Source organism: Chamaea fasciata, unplaced genomic scaffold (genome assembly GCF_029207755.1).
Source record: "Chamaea fasciata isolate MVZ Bird 193981 ecotype frontalis unplaced genomic scaffold, bChaFas1.0.hap1 SCAF_7, whole genome shotgun sequence".
Taxonomy (NCBI): Eukaryota; Metazoa; Chordata; class Aves; order Passeriformes; family Sylviidae; genus Chamaea; species Chamaea fasciata.
The window spans coordinates 1,547,039-1,562,847 of NW_027094092.1; positions in this window are offsets into that span (position 1 = coordinate 1,547,039).

Here is a 15,809-nt window from a genome sequence, read left to right on the forward strand (position 1 = left end):
TGGAATAATGTTTCATGCATTAGGAGTCGTGGTGTGCTCTTAGGAAGTCTGCAGACTTCTGCAGCAGACCTGTCTGGACCAAGGCAGGAATACTGAAATCCATAAAGGATGTCAGTGTTCTGGAAAAAAAAGGGAAATAGCAAAGTGCGCTTGTTCAGCCCCATTGCTGCTTTAGTTGTCTGATATTCTGAAGCAGCCTGAAAAATTGCAGGTTGCTAATTGTCTGTATTTTTGTTCACTGTGTTTCCACAGTGTCTGACATTTGATCTTCAAAGACTGTTGGATGTTAGGTGCTCTGGTGTTAGGTGAAATCCCACTGCTTTCATCTCCTGTTGCTTCCACCATGTACAGGGATCCCTCTTGCATGGCGGTGTGGTTGAAACACTTCAAACAGAAGCTGTGGAAGATGTTTCCTAAGCTTCAGGAAGAGGGTGCTTTGCCTCCAAGGAACAAAATGGTTTGCTGCCCTTTCCTTGCCAACAGAAACGTTAGAAAGTTAAAATGACGTTTCCTTTGCATCCTTACCCTGAGTCAGTGACGTACCCAATTGATGATCTTGAGCTAAATTGCTGTAAATAAATCAGCTGCCATAGGACTGGGGACAAAACTTGGTAGACGTCCTAGTTTCTTTCCATTCTCTTTCTATTTTAAAGGAATTAAGCAGTCGGTGTTTTCCATCTGACTGAAAGTGGCCTTTTACACATGCTTTTACTGTGCAGTTTCGATTTAATGAAAAAGGAGTAAATTATTGTTGTTGTGATTCTGGTTTCTGCTGTTAAAGCCAGGCTTGCAGTGCCGAGCTGAATCAAAACAACTTTTCTTTTAAGTAGCTGCTTGAAAAATCCAGATTATGAAGTGATATGCGGTATTAAATGTCTCAGAAACACCTGAAGATGCTGCAAGAGCTGATTCAGATGCCCTTAAATCTGACAAGTTGAATTTGCTCTGTTGAATGCCTTGAAGAAGAGCTGTCAATCCTTTCCGTCTGACTGGATTGACTTGGAAGGCTGTGAAGATCACTCTTAAAAGACAAGTAAAAAGATATTCAGGTTGAACTGTAGGGATGAATTGCTTCAACAGATCTAGTTACAAATGCAAGTTCCTTCTATCTGCATTATTTTTGAAGATTGGAGGTCTCAGCAGTTGGAGCTTAAAAGCAAACCCCGTATTTTTTCTTCTGCATGGCTTTTCAATGGTTTATGTGTTACAGCCGAGCTGTATTTCTTAATAATTCGAGGATAATTTTGGAGGATGCCACTTGCAGAGGAACTGTAACTTACCCAGCCATCATTACATGTTTATGGACAGGAATCCTTTCCGTGCCCTGATTACTACGGAGCAGTTAGGATGAGGCAATAAATGCTGTTTGCCCAAAGTTTACTTTTGCTTGAATGTTTGTAGAAAGGAGTAAGCCAAAGGGGGATTATCTGGCACTCTATTGATCTTAAAGCCTGTAGTGTGGCACAGAGAGCACGAGGACTTTGCAGCTGGCTCACAGTGGGGTGCTGCTCTGGGCCTCTATTTAAGCTCCTTAGGTCACCACTTACAAAATAATGTCACCGGCCTTCTGCCCCCGAGGGTCCCCGGGCTTTGTCCCCTCCTTACTCAGCTTTTAGGGCAACAAAAGGCAAAGGAAGGCGTGGAAGCTCCTCGGTGTGTCCCTAATGACCTGGTGGAACTTCCCCACTTTCGCCTTTGTGCCTGGGCTCTCTTAGGAAACCACTGGCCACCCCGGGAGGAGTGCCAGCAGCCAGGGTGTCGCAGTGAGGGTGGCTGTGACAAACCTTTATGTCCCCTGACTTCAGGGCAGAGGGTGGCAAGAAAAGAATTAGAAGCAGGAACAACGGTTGGGGCTAGAAAAAGAACATTTTAATAAAGGGTAAAAGAAAATAGGGACAGTGCCCCAAAACCAGGCACAGTATCCAGGAGAACTCCATGGGGGTAATCCAACCAAAGACCTGGAAGTGAGGAAAACATGACAATAGGTAGGGTAGGTCTGAGGGTAAGGGTCCAGCCAGGAACTCCAACTGGGAACAAAAGCGTACTTGTACAACAAAACTGATCAATCATCACAACATAACCTTACATGGAACCTCTTCATTAACATGCAAACTCCCATGAACCTTTGCTACTCGCCACAACTAGAAAGGGTTTTCCCGTGGCCTTAGGTTTAGAGTTGCTTCAGCTTGGTCAACTCCCACACCAGAGGATGGAGAGGTAAAACCAGGGACGTCAGCCTGGAAAAACTGATTGCTCTCATGTCTGCTGATGGGCGTGTGCACATGGGAGCGTTGGACCCTACCTGTTGTAAGCCAGGCTTTGGCATCGTTGAATCCCTTTAATTAGCTTTGAGAATCAAAAATACTACCCAAGAATAAAATAGAATCTTAAATAAAGCGAATAAAGAAAATACTGCTATGAATCAAAGTTATTTTACGTATTTGGGATGCAGTGTGTTTGTTTATTGTTTGCCCTTCTAGTGCTGGTAGTGTTTTTCAGAAGTTTCTAATGAAGGCAGAAAAGTTTTGGTGGCTGTAAAATATCTCTCAAAAGCTGTAAAATATCTCAAAAGCTCAAGGCACTTTATGTCATTGGTCTGGGAGGTGGGAGCAGGAAAAGGAAAACACCTGTCTCGTTGTCTTAACTGAATAAAGGACAAAAATAATGAATGAGCATGGGAAATGGAGGAGTTTTTTCAGCATTTTAATTTTAATAAACCCATGCTAGTGGTATTAGAAATTATTATTGTACAGCTAAGATTCTGATTTGATTTTATTCACAGAATGTTATGTTCAGAGTGAGAAGACTTGGAACCAAAATTTCATCGCCATTCTTGCTTCTGTGCTTTGGAAAAAAAATTGCCATTAATTTTTAGGGAAGAGTTACCAACTTCAGTTTGTTCTTTCTCGCATAAAAATAAATGCAGTGATTGTTCTGTGGAAAATATGTCTCTGGCCAGATGCTGTGTTTCCAGTTCAAGGTTTTGGAGGCAGTCTCCCTTGCATAAGGACTGTAGAATTTCGATTGGTGTTTAAAGCATGGCTATATATATAAATTGTCCTGCTTGCATGCAAAGCTTACGATTGATTTGTTGTCTTTGCTCCAAGTAGTTCATCTGTTCAAATATCTTTCCAGAAATGGAGCTCTTTGATATTTAATATATTATTCATTATACTTCTCCAAGAGCAAATATTTCATTTACATAACTCATGCAAAAAACATAGAAAATAGGTGGTGATTCTTCTGATCAAGTGTTTTGAGTTAATTCTAGTGAAGATAAAATCATTCTGGAGTGTTTTAAATTAAGAAATGAAAACCAGACCCTGGCCTTAATTTTAAAGATAAATAAACATGAACACGACTTATGGAGCGTCTGTGAAAACTCCATCTCTTTATATCAAGAAGTCCTCTCTGTCCACAGCAGTGCCATTCTCCACCTAGTTAAATCAAGTTAAGTATACTCAAGTCGTTGTGCTGTGAGTTTTATCTGATTAAAGACCTGATGTGTGACCTCGGACACCACTTGAGGTATTTTTAAAATTATAGTAGAGAAAACACAATACGACTGGCAAAACTTTGTAAATTAGACAGTCCTTCTCTTTCAGTCAGACTTTCTTAGGGGGTGAGTCAATTCTCAAATCGTTCACTTGTTCCTTTTCAGTTTTGGAAATTGGTTCCCACGGCTTCTCCTCTGGTATTAAAAACACTAGCCCTGATTTGATACCTATTTTAAAAAAAAAAGACAACAAAGAAAAACACCACCACCAACACACATCAAAACAAACCGACAAAACCCAAACACACTCCACAGAAAAACCCCAGCCAAACCATCCGACCTTCAATCTTCAATCTCAATAAATGGTTTTTAACTGAAACTATTACAATAGTTTCAAGTCTGGTGTTTTTAGTGGTGTTAATATTGTTGAACTTGGATTGTTGTTTACTGCCTGGGTGCAAAGTAGCAGCAAGAAGGATCGGCAGGCACTGGCACAGCAGCTCTGGCAACCCAGCAAACAAATGTGCCTGCATTCCTTGTTTCTCCTTTAGAGAAAGGTGCAGAGCTTGTTGGCTGGGTGGTGTTCACTGCACGAGGAGTGTCAGATCCAGGCTCTGGATATCCCAAAAGCAATCTCCTCGAGTGGGTTGTTAGTTCATCACCACCGTGGCATTCATGAGCTGTTAGAGTGATAAAAGCTCAACCCATCCCCACTCCCACGTGCTGCCTGCAGAGCGTTTTGTTCGGCAGATCCTTAGATACTGTGAGAAGATTCATGGGGGTGGCCGGGGAGGGCTCACTAAAGGAAACCCATCTTGGGCATTTTCTGATTCTCAGCTGGGTCTCAGGAAGCTGCTGTCTCTGCAGGAGGCAGGAGGGGTCTGTCCCTTCCGGGGCAGCTGTGGCCAGGGCAGCCTGAGGTACTGGGCAAAGAGTGACTCTGGGCACCTCTCTGTGCCACACTTCCAGTAACAAAAAGGAGAGGAAGGATCTGACACTGGCAGAATCTGCTGGGATGTGCTGAGGAGAGCTGAGAACAACGGGCGCTGTTTTTACTGCAGTTCTCCCCCCACATGCAAGCACAGGCAGTGGTGGTGGGATTGAGGCAGTGGTGGTGGGATTGATTTCACAGGTTAGCAATGTTGGTCAGAGGCAGGTCTCAAGTAGAAACACTAGGAAAAAAAAAAATACAGATCTGGGTTTCTTCCGTTATAAAATTCTGCTCCTAAGTTCATTCTCCTGGCTATTCCTCGGTGGCAGGGCTGCAGGCCCTTGCCTACTGCAGAACCATAGATAGGTAGAACCACAGAATCATTGCTCGGTTGCTGTTTGCAGTGTTACCATGAGAACACTCTCAAACGCAAAAGACTGAAAAGAGCTGCGTGAAATGTTATCAGTTTGTCATCATTCTGTCATTCAAAATGACTGCGTTTGACACTGGTCTATTCCACAGACCACACTGGGACAGATGAATCCTGTAAGACCTGTTGCTTTATCTTAGCATTAGTTCACAAATTTTGCCTGATTTTGAAGTATTTGTGGCAGAGATTTTCTTTCCTATCTCTCTCAATCCCTGCTGCTAGGTGATGAAGGCTACTGACAGTAATCTTATGTTACGATGGGCAGAATTTCTGCGTCAGTTCACTTCTGATCTGCACGTGAAGATGTGCCCAACTTGCCTTCAGCACTTGGTTGTCTAAATTACACAATGTGAAACCCAAAGAGCTGAAGAGAATGTACCATCCTGCTAGAGAAGTGTTAACTGGAGTCTGCAGTATGTTTTTAGACTAATCTTTGCTTGTGGGTGATCAACTGTGACAATGCAGTGGCCTTCCTGAGGTAGCCAACAAGTTCTTCATATTGCTGCTTATTAAATGCTCAGTGCTCTACAACAAACATGACATTCGTTCTCTTTGCTCACTCCGGGTTCTCCTGACAGCTTTCACTCCTCTCTGAGTGGCCAGCCCTTCTCTGCAGCTGTTAAAAAATGGGGCATCAACTGCAGGAAATTATCCATAGACTCAGTCACCACAACTCTACCAATTTTAGCAAATATTACAATTAAAATGCCATTCAATGTGCTAATGAACTCTTAACCTGCTAGTGAAGTTGCTGCAAACACCATTCTTATCTTGAGCCTCTCTTACATGCGTTAAAGAGGGTTCTTTAGTGTGTGAAAACAATGTATAAATTATATAGTCAATGTTGTGTCTATAATTCACAATTTCCTGTTTCACGCTGAGCTTTTGTTGCATCTTTGTATTCATGTGCGCCATTTAATGCTTTACTGAGCAATATTAAAATGAAAGAACCATCCAACAATACAAATCATTCAGCAGAAGCAGCCAGAGCCTGTTCACGTTTCACTGGAACCAAACATTTCCCAGCTTGTTTGTTACCAGCTGTTTGTGATGCTTCCAACCTCTGTATGGCATCTATTGCTATTTGTATTTGAGTGGTATGCAAGAGAATACCAAATTTAGCAGATGTGGATGAGAATTTTCCGACCAAAGTACAGAAGACAGTTTGCATTCTCTCATTTTCTGTTCTTGAGGTGTTTACATGTTTCTTGGCGTTTTTGCTTATTGGCCTTCTCTGTGTTCCTCCAGATTCACAGGATTCGTTTCACACAGAATCAGTAAGATTAAAATATCAAAATCAGCCACTGTTTCTAGTTTTTTTCACTATTTCTCAGGAGCTGATCAATAAACAAATGAAAGCTGACCAATCTTTACAGCTGTTGAAATCCAAAGAATATTTATACTCACGCAAAACATTCATTCTTTCAGGGTTTAAGCAAAACGCTTGGGACCAGCCTGTGAAAACATCTCACGACAACTGAAACGAGTGAATTGATTTCCTACTTCATTTCACACAGCCGCGAGCCTCATGCCAACCCTGACTGTGACATCTCCATCGCTGTTTCCATTTAACCTCAGCCAAGGGTTTGTCACAATGGAACAGCTGGAGCAGACTTCATCTACGTGATCCTTGCCACCATCAAGGCCACCAGTGCCACGTTCCTTTCCTTGATGGAAAGTGCATCCTTTGTAAGAATCAGGGCAGCGGAAGAACAATGTACACACTGTGGCCTGACAAAGACCTCTTTCATCACGCTGTAATGCTGTGCGTTTCACCGTGCTGAAAGGGTTAAAAGTAGCTGTTCTCCGCTGCGAAAACAAATCAGAAATTTCTTGCTCAAAAATTATTAGAAATTTCTTTAAAGAAACCCCTCCAAAAAAAAAAAAAAAAAACCAACCTCCTTAACACTTTGCCATTCTGGGGTTCTTTTTGTGTTTCGTATTTCAAATGGAATATTTTTGTCAGAATTGGCAAAATTAGCAGAATTAATGTTTCAGAATTTGCAGTTTTGTTCTGCGTGTAACAGGACTTTTATTTCTTTTGCACATTACTTGGCATTCTCATTTATTCATCCCTTTTGTTTTTTCCCAGTTTCTTTCATTACAGTTACAGCCATTTGTCACCTGTTTGTTTCCAGAATCTGCACAAATCCCAGGCCAAAATGTTATCAATCGCTTTTTTTTCCTAACATCAGTGAACAAGATGTTGTTCCAATATATCCATTTTTTTCTTACACTCAAGGCGAAAAGGAGATTTTTGGTGTCTGCTGGATGCTGCAGCATCCAAGTTCTAAGCAGCACTGAATGAATTCATCTTGGGAGGTTTTAGGAGTCTTGGTCTAAGCTCTGGGCTTGCTCTTGGAGAATGTTTTCCTGGATTTCCTGGATTCTGACCAGCGTTTCTTTTTTTCCTGTTTTGGGGATTGACAAATGTCATACCTGAAGAGTGGCACTTTTTTTTTTTCTCTGAGATTGTACCATGCATCTGATGTTTTTCCTTCCATTTTGAAACTCCCTTACTACAGAGTACTGCAGATGAAAACACAAGAAAGGTGGGGTTTCGGTTTTTTTTTTAAAAAAAAAGGCTTGGAAATGATTTTGTGGGAAGATATCCAGTTCCCGAGTGTGAAGGGGTTTATTCAATGCAAAGAAGTAATTTCTGTTGTTGTATTTTTTAACAGCCATACAAAGAGTGAGTGATGGGGGAAAGCATGTGGCTCCAGTAAGAAATCTGGGACACTGACTGCTGCTCCTGAGTTACCTCAGCAGCCACTCATCTCTGTTCTTCGTTCTGTTTTTCCTGTTTTTCCATTTGACAATGCCTTGCTCACTCAAGGAACTCCATTGTGACTGCATTTCTTCAACCTCTTGTATCCACTACTTCTCCTTACCAGGTTTGTCTTGTCTGTGCAAGCATCTTGAATAGATGAAAAATATGACTGAAGGCAGGAGATACTGTTGGAAATGACCTAGTACAAATGGATTTTAAACACTGCACATCAGTGTATTTGTGTCAGTGACTTCTGAAGCACAGGAAACAACCACTTTTGTGATAATGATGTAAATTCAAATAAATACATCCCCCAGGTTCAGTAGAGAGGTTTTGTGTAGAAGGCTTCAGTTTTGCCTAGGACTGATTCGAAAGATTTGTTCTATATTTTGGAGACCCTCACATAAACTTAGCTCTGATCTGGAGAAGTAGGTGCAGGAATTCTGGGTGTGTAATACCTAAAATGCTTTGTAATTAATAATCAATGATACAATCAATCAAAGCAGCCTGAAAGCAAGATAAAATCAGGCACGCTATGGCAAAACATTGATCTCTGAATGAGAGTTATTTCAAGCTCTCGGTTTCGTAAGGTTTTAAACTGGAGATGGGGGAGGGAATAAATTGCCAACGCTTCAGATCTCATCTAGAAGTAATTCTTTCAAGCAGGTCTGTACTACCCTGGTTGTGAATTCTAACTGCTGGAAGCTGATCTTCATTACACCACAGCTTTATTAGACAGATTGTTCTAGGATCTGAATGTCAGCTCAGTGTCCAGGGCAGGACATTTCTGCCTCTGTACCTGCCTCATTGTAAGAGTTGAAAGGACGGTTGTCTGTTTAAAATCCTTTCCCTTGCTCCTCTATTCAGAATCATCTTGTCCTTCTGCCATGTCAGATGGTAAGATTTCAGTTCCTGGCCATTGCCAAATGAAAGGTATTCAGACAAGTTGTGGACAGTTACCAAGCAGAGGAACAATGAAATATCTGTTCTCTGGGTGGGAGCAAATGGATTCATCCTCTTTCCTTTGTCAACTGGAGAAACACACTAAGCTCTTGCAATTCAAATCTTGTGCTTTCTCCTTTGTCAGTAATCTTTTAAGTATAGCAAGAAAGAAGCTTGCTAGAGAGTTCATCTACATGACTGTGTCATTTGGACTGAGTAATAAATCTTTCGAGCCTGTTAACATATTTGTTTATGGGCACTAATAAAAGAGTACTACAAAGGAATAAAACCCCCCCTTTTGATTTCCAGTGTACAAATCCTTGACAGGAAAAGCAGTGAACCTACTGGGAAAAACTGGGTTCTGTTAAGATTGAGACATACCTTATTCAAAATGTCTTTCTTTTTTTTTTTTTAATAGTAGTAGTAGTAGTTTTTTATATTCGTGTGGGGGCCTGAACTTGTACTCAGTAACAACAATTTTGCCATTGACTTCGGTGGGAACAGATTAGTACCAATAACTATTGGAGCAGATCAGTACATTTGATGGTGGATGGTGTCAGTAAACTGGGAGAAGTTCAGTGAGTGAAATATATTCCTGAAGTTTTCAAAAGATGAAAAAAAATCGGAAGTCATATCTCACAATACCTATATTTTATTATGGCTGCTAAGCAGAGCTAAAGGGTAAGCACCGAGTCCATTAGTGGTACTTAACCCTTGACCAGACTTTTTCAAAACAAATTGGAGAAAAGAAATGCAATGTGTCCAAAGGAAAGCTCTCCTGTTGTAAGCAGAACACTTCCTTGTCCTAAACGTTTTGTGGGCTTCCTCACTGCAGTTACATCACTTAAGGAGATTGTGTCTGAGGTAAACTGAACTTACACTAATTAGCAGTCTCCATTTTGCATTCAGCAAAGCATATTGGCACAGAGAATAATCAGCCTGTGCAATTCGATGCCCTCAGAGGTGCTCCCGGGAACCTGAGAGCTGCTTTACATTCCCCCCCCTCCCAATAAGACTTGATGCAATTAACTCCGTGGGCTCGGATCTCCCCCAGGATGGCAGCTCCAAGGCTCCCTGGATCCCTGCCGGCACCTCTGCTCAGAGCCAGAGTGGTTTGGAGGTGCCATGCGAGGCGCCTCGCGTCTCTCAATCCATCAGTCCCGTGAATATCGTCCGGTTTCGTGCTCTGAGAGCCTTTAGAGTATTTTATCTGCAGAAAACCTTGTTATCTGAGCCAAGGGCTATTTCCTCTCAATAGGAGGGTCCTGAGGCACACAGCAAGGTGAGTTGCAGAACTGGGGGGGTCTGGAGTGGAGTGCGTGAGGGCGCCTGGAGCTGGGGAAAGAGCCCACCCCAGGGCTCAGGCCCTGTGCACAGCCCTTAGGAAGAGCCATCAGGAAGCCCTGCGTGAGGGGTGTGTGTAAAACCACACCTCAGGGCGTGTGAGTGGGAGAGCAGGAGCAGTCCCAGCTTTGAAGTCTCATCCAGAAAGCAGGTTACCCAGGTTTAGGGCCCTCCTTTGCCTGAGGGGATCCAAACCCACTGCTCCCACCTCCTTTTGGAGCTCCTTAATCTCTGCGCTCCTGGGTGGCAGTCCCCTCCACCCTTCCTGCTGAAGCTGTGCCCACACCAGGTCCTCCAGGAAGCATCCTGACCTTTCTCTTCTGCCAGGCCTTCAGCGAGGACCAGAAGCTGACCCTATCCCAGTGTCCTGGAGGAGGTGGTTGGAGATGGCCTCACCGAGCAGGATGCCAGCCTGGGAGGAGTTGTAGCATGGCAGCTGTGCATGGAAAAATTGGGAAAAGATAGCATTTACGGGCAGCACAGTGTTAAAGGCATCCTTCAAGCATCTTTTTTTTTTTCAGTGAAAAAGATGTGACAAAACCAGAAGTGCTCCCCTTCCCGAGGCCTCAGAAGAACGAGCATTTTTTTGCGAAGCATCTATGCAAACAAAGCCTTTTGGCTTCTTCGCGTACTGTATCCACACAGAGATGCGGCTTCGAGTACCTTGTTGCTCAGGTGGAACCCTGCAGTCTCAGGTTATTGATGCCACTGTGGGAAAGGAAATACATCCAGCACCTTGTTCCGAGCACAGAGTTAATGTAGGTCTGGATACTGAATGCCTTGGATGGGGCACTGGGTGAAAACTTTTGCCAGTAATATTGCTTAAACCATGACATTGAACTCACGGTACGGCTGTTCTGGCTGATATTATACACATATTAGGCTGCTCATGTGAAGACCTAAGAGTGCTACACAAACAGTAACTTATTTGAACTTTCCTATGGCCTGAGAACTTTCAAACTGCAGCTTTTTAAGAAATAAAAGCCAGAAGGTATACATTTCTCTAGCAAGTAGTTCAAACATACAACCTTAGTGACGCCATGGCAAAGTTCTATTTTGGTTCATGTTGAAAAGAAGTACATAGTGAGGGAAAGGGATTCTTCTTCCCTTCACAACCATCCTCTTAAAATCAGAAGAGGTTAGCAGTTAATTGTGGAATATTCTGTCTGATTTCTCTTGGCAAGAGCCACATATTTCTTCTGTCCAAGTTGTATCTAATTCACTTCTGGGCCCATGAACGGGTATCCAGCCTTTTCCCCAGGTGGGAGCACAGAGTAACACAATAAATGGCTTAATAAAAGGAGTTCTTGTTCCTTCTTGAGTTTTTCTTGCTGTTACTTCTCTCAGGTCCTAGAAACTCCTGCATGATCCTCAGGGATGTTTTGCATAGTCCTATAAGCACAGCCTGTTTGCATGGCTAGAGCTCATCTGTGCATGGCAGGGATGCAAATGTTCAAAATGAGAATGTGTTTTGATCGTAAGATCAAAGTGTGTCTGGTGTAGAGCAACTAAAGGAGCTGGTATGCAAACTGCCTGTCACAAAGATCTCGCCCAATGGCCAAGGATTGATTCCCTGCCTGTGCTCAGGGAGGGGAAAGGCAGGGCTTGTTTTTATAGCAAGCTGTAGGGAGAGGCTGCTTCTTCCTTTTTTTTTCCCTTGGAGCTGAGTTTATTGACGGTCTCTAGCGTGAGAGAAGAAATGTAAAAATTTCTTGAGATTAATTGATAAAAATGCGTTCGCCTAGACTACTGTGAAAAGCCAACACAACTGGCGTGCATGTCCACCTCTTTTCAGCTCTCTGCTTTTCATGGCTTGCGAAACAGCACACCCCAAAAATCACCAATCCAAGCTATGTCAGGGAAGGAAGGAAGGAAGGAAGGAAGGAAGGAAGGAAGGAAGGAAGGAAGGAAGGAAGGAAGGAAGGAAGGAAGGAAGGAAGGAAGGAAGGAAGGAAGGAAGGAAGGAAGGAAGGAAGGAAGGAAGGAAGGAAGGAAGGAAGGAAGGAAGGAAGGAAGGAAGGAAGGAAGGAAGGAAGGAAGGAAGGAAGGAAGGAAGGAAGGATATATCCAGCCACTAGCCACTTTTGTTTAAGCTACATAAATATTTAAGCTACTGTGCTGAAATCAAACCAAGTTAGAGTTATGGATTGGTTTTATGGACCATAAATTCCACCTTGGATATATCCTCGAGATTGATTGGGAGTAGTGCCAGTGCCAGCACTTTGCTACTGAGTTCCTTTTTTTTAGGTGAATCTTTGTGATTGGTTCAAGAGCTGCCACCTTTGTATCATATTATAGTTAGCAACCATTGTCCATCCTGTGAAAGAAAGGGTCATAACTTTTTGGTGCAGGAGGGGAAAAAAAAAGGAATTTTGGCTAAAACCATAAGTTGATTCAATAATACTCCTAAGGCTTGCTTTTCCTAAGGAGGTGTATTTGAAAAATGCTCACCAAGACATGTTATATCATCTTTGTAGTTTCCTGTGGTTTCCCTCTCAACCCTTGCAGGAATGAAGTCATGAGACTGAGCTGCAGACAGCGCTGCTCCAGGTCTGGAGCTCAATTAAGTGCCTGGTAAATTGCTCAGTTATGTGGTTCTGTTCCTGGTTTTACAGCAACAAAGTGGAGCTAAAAAGCATCTTAATGAATAATTAACATGCTCCCATAAATGTGGAATCTCCTAGGGGGAGAGTCTCTCTTCAGAAGAAGAAATATTGCTATGGCACTTGCACTGTGCTGTTCCAAGGCCTTGAATTTCTGAAGAAACCCAGTGCTCCGGTCGAAGGAGCTTCCCCTCCTACTGCTCACCTTCCCACAGGTTTCCTGCCTCCTTCTCCCCGCTCCCAGTCCCCCGAGGTCACTGGCACCCAGTGGAGTTTGAGCCAGAGACATGCTGAGGGAACTGGAGACCTGCAGCTGGAGAAGGCCTGGAAAAGCAGGGACCGGAGACAGAAAGGGAAAACACGTAGGAGGGAGAGACCACGCAGAGGAAAGCAACTGCAAGGAGAAGATGCAGCCATGTGAAGGCAGCAGATGTTATCCCTGCTGGCAGGGTGCTGGATGAGCAGATTCCATCGTTCAGTGGAGATTGTATCTTGTAGGAAATCATCTCAGCTCCTAACCCCATGTCAAAGTTCCCTGCAACACAGCGGATGTTTTATGTAAAAAGGTTAATATGAGTTTGTTTGCCTAGTAAGGGCCCTTGCCAAGATGCTGCAGCTCCTTTATGTCTTGCCTTGGCTTCCCTGCTGAAAGGAGATGAAGAGGAGGGCAGCTGTCAGTGTAACACACTCATGACGAAACAGTTGGCCCACAGGGCTGCTCCGTGCCGGGAAGGAGGAGGAGAAGTCCTCGGACACGCTGTGTTGGAGGCTAGTTCGCAGCAGCTCACTTTCGTCAGAAAAGCCAGGACTTTTTCCAGGCACTGGAACAATTAGCTGATGAGATTCCTAATAAGGAAGGAATAGTTTGAAACATGTTAATACTGCTGCTGTGAATCCTACCCTGTCGTGCTCCTTCTCCACATTTCCTCCCTTGAAGAAACGCTGCTGTGCAGTTGCATGGGAAGAGGGCATCAAGTCCCACAATACCTGTTGGCCACTTTTTGCTTTGCTGCTATGAGGACCCATTTCTTCCCTTGTGGCTCCTCTTAGGACAATGCATCTTCTCCAGGCTTCCCAGGCTTTCTGCTCTCAGCCTCAGTTCCCCTCTCAGCCCAAGGGAATGAAGCACAGCCTGGATTTGGCCATGTCTGTGGTGCAGTTCCACCTTGAGTTAAGTGTTTGTTGTTTAGAAAGGCCAGGTTGGGCGCTCCCTGAATGTTTGTTTTCAGGCTACAAATGTTTGTTCTTGCTGAAGATGAGGATTCACGAACTGTCAGTATTCATAAAATTGACTAGTTATTTATATATGAATTAGTGGTGATATGTCTTGCCTCTTTTAACTTGCTGACATAAACTTCTGGCAGTATTTTTTCTTCTGTGACTTTTTTTTCTGAGCTAAGAGGGATTTTTTTTTTTAAATGTTTCTAGAAATCAGTTTTGGCTAGAAGTCCATCCAGCAGTAATGACTAAGATTCTCCTCTTCCCTTTGCCAAGTGATAGAGGAAAAAGAAAAAAAAAAAAAGGAGATTGATATCAATGCCTTACATCTGAGTGTAAGTCGATTTCTTCCCTCTAGCATAATTTACCAGCGTAAGATCAATGTCAAGGCTTACTATAAACATCTGTTTTCATGCAGTTTAACACCGTGAGCATCTCAAAACTATCTATGCAGCACATCTTAGAGCTCTCTGTGTGCATTTCTCCTTCCAGCTTTCACGCAGTGTAGTAAAGTCAGGACAAAAATGATGATGAAGATAAACGTGGCACGCTACATAGCGTGGCTCTACAAAGTCAGATGGCTCTGGCAGTAATGTGTGGCTGTTGTGGGGATCCATTCCTGATCTCACTCCTTCAAGGAGGGTGGATCTGCCTACACCGCAGAAGCAATTCTGTTATCAGTGCCAGCACTGAGTGATGCTAATTGCAGCAGGTTAAAACCATAGCAGGCCTGAATGCAGGATTGCACAGCTGAGGTTTCTTCCTTGATCAAAGGCAGCGATAGGTTTCCAAAGCCGGGGAACCAGCGGCTGAGGGTTCATGTGCAGTGCTGCTGCCTCCAACCACCTTTGGATATGTCTCATGTTCATCCTGGTGGACTATTAAACTGATGTCCTTAGTTAGTTGTGGCAGCTCCTCACTTGGGTTTCGTTCTGTGGAAGTGAATTGGATGCAGGAGCACTTCCTGGAAAGAGGTCAGGAATTGACCAACTGTGACAATTGTTGGGTTTTTTTTCCTTCCTGCAAATTTCACGTCAGCTGAGCATCAGCTAGGTCAGGGAGCTGGGTTTGTGGAAATTTAGGCTTTCACAATAAATCTTTGAGATTGTCTTGCTCAGTTCCTCAGTGGAGCAGGTGAGATGTGGCATGAGATGTGGATGCTCAGCCAGGAGAATGCTACAGTGTTGTGAATTGAACAAACAGTTCAATGGGACAGTGTTGGCTTAGTTCACTTTCTACTCATGTATTACTATGACCTAGAAAATCTAGGCCGAAGGAAATAGCCTAAAAATTTCCATGTTTAACTTCAGTCTCTGTTTTAATCAGAACTGGATGCACTTCTTCAGAATTGCAAGAAAGCCACGAGTGGTAGCTCTGGGCAGGTTTCAGTGCATGAAATTGCAGAAGTTTTGTCCTGGTCTAAATCCATATGCTTCCCTTCTTATTAGTTTACAGCTTTAAGTAAGCTTTAAGGCGTTTGAATTCTGTAGCAGGGCTACAGTTTTCAAGAAGAGTCAGAGTGATTTTTTTTTCAGACTGTATCCACGTGTGGTTTTCTAAAGCAACCCCCTTTTGGGCGACAGCTCTCACTGAAAGTCCCAGGCCCTTAAACCTGAACCTCTCCTGCGAGCAGGACTGGGCTCCCAGGGGAGAGGTGGCTTTCGGTGCCTCATCCACACCCTCCCTCCCCTCGGCAAATCCTGCAAAGGAAGCGCCTGCGGGCCCGTTCTGGGGTGGAGGTGATGTTTGATTTGAAGGCAACGTCTGTCAGTCCTGCCAGGCTGGTTGGCTTGTGCTGATGCTGTTCCAGAAGCAGGGCCGTGCTTAGGCACATCCCCCGAGTGACGGTGTTTGCTCAGCGCCACGGACGACGGCTGAACGGGGACTGCTGTGCTGTTAGTTCTTGAAATGAGTAATTGCCTCAAAGCTCAGGGGGTACAGGGGATAACGCTGTTTGCTGAAAAGAAGATTGGGCATGGGCGTGTGCCCAAGTGGCAAGTGAGTGACAGACTCCTCAAACAGCACGGGAGAAGGTCTCGTTGCAGCCTTGTGTTTGTTTATGGATAGACCGTGCT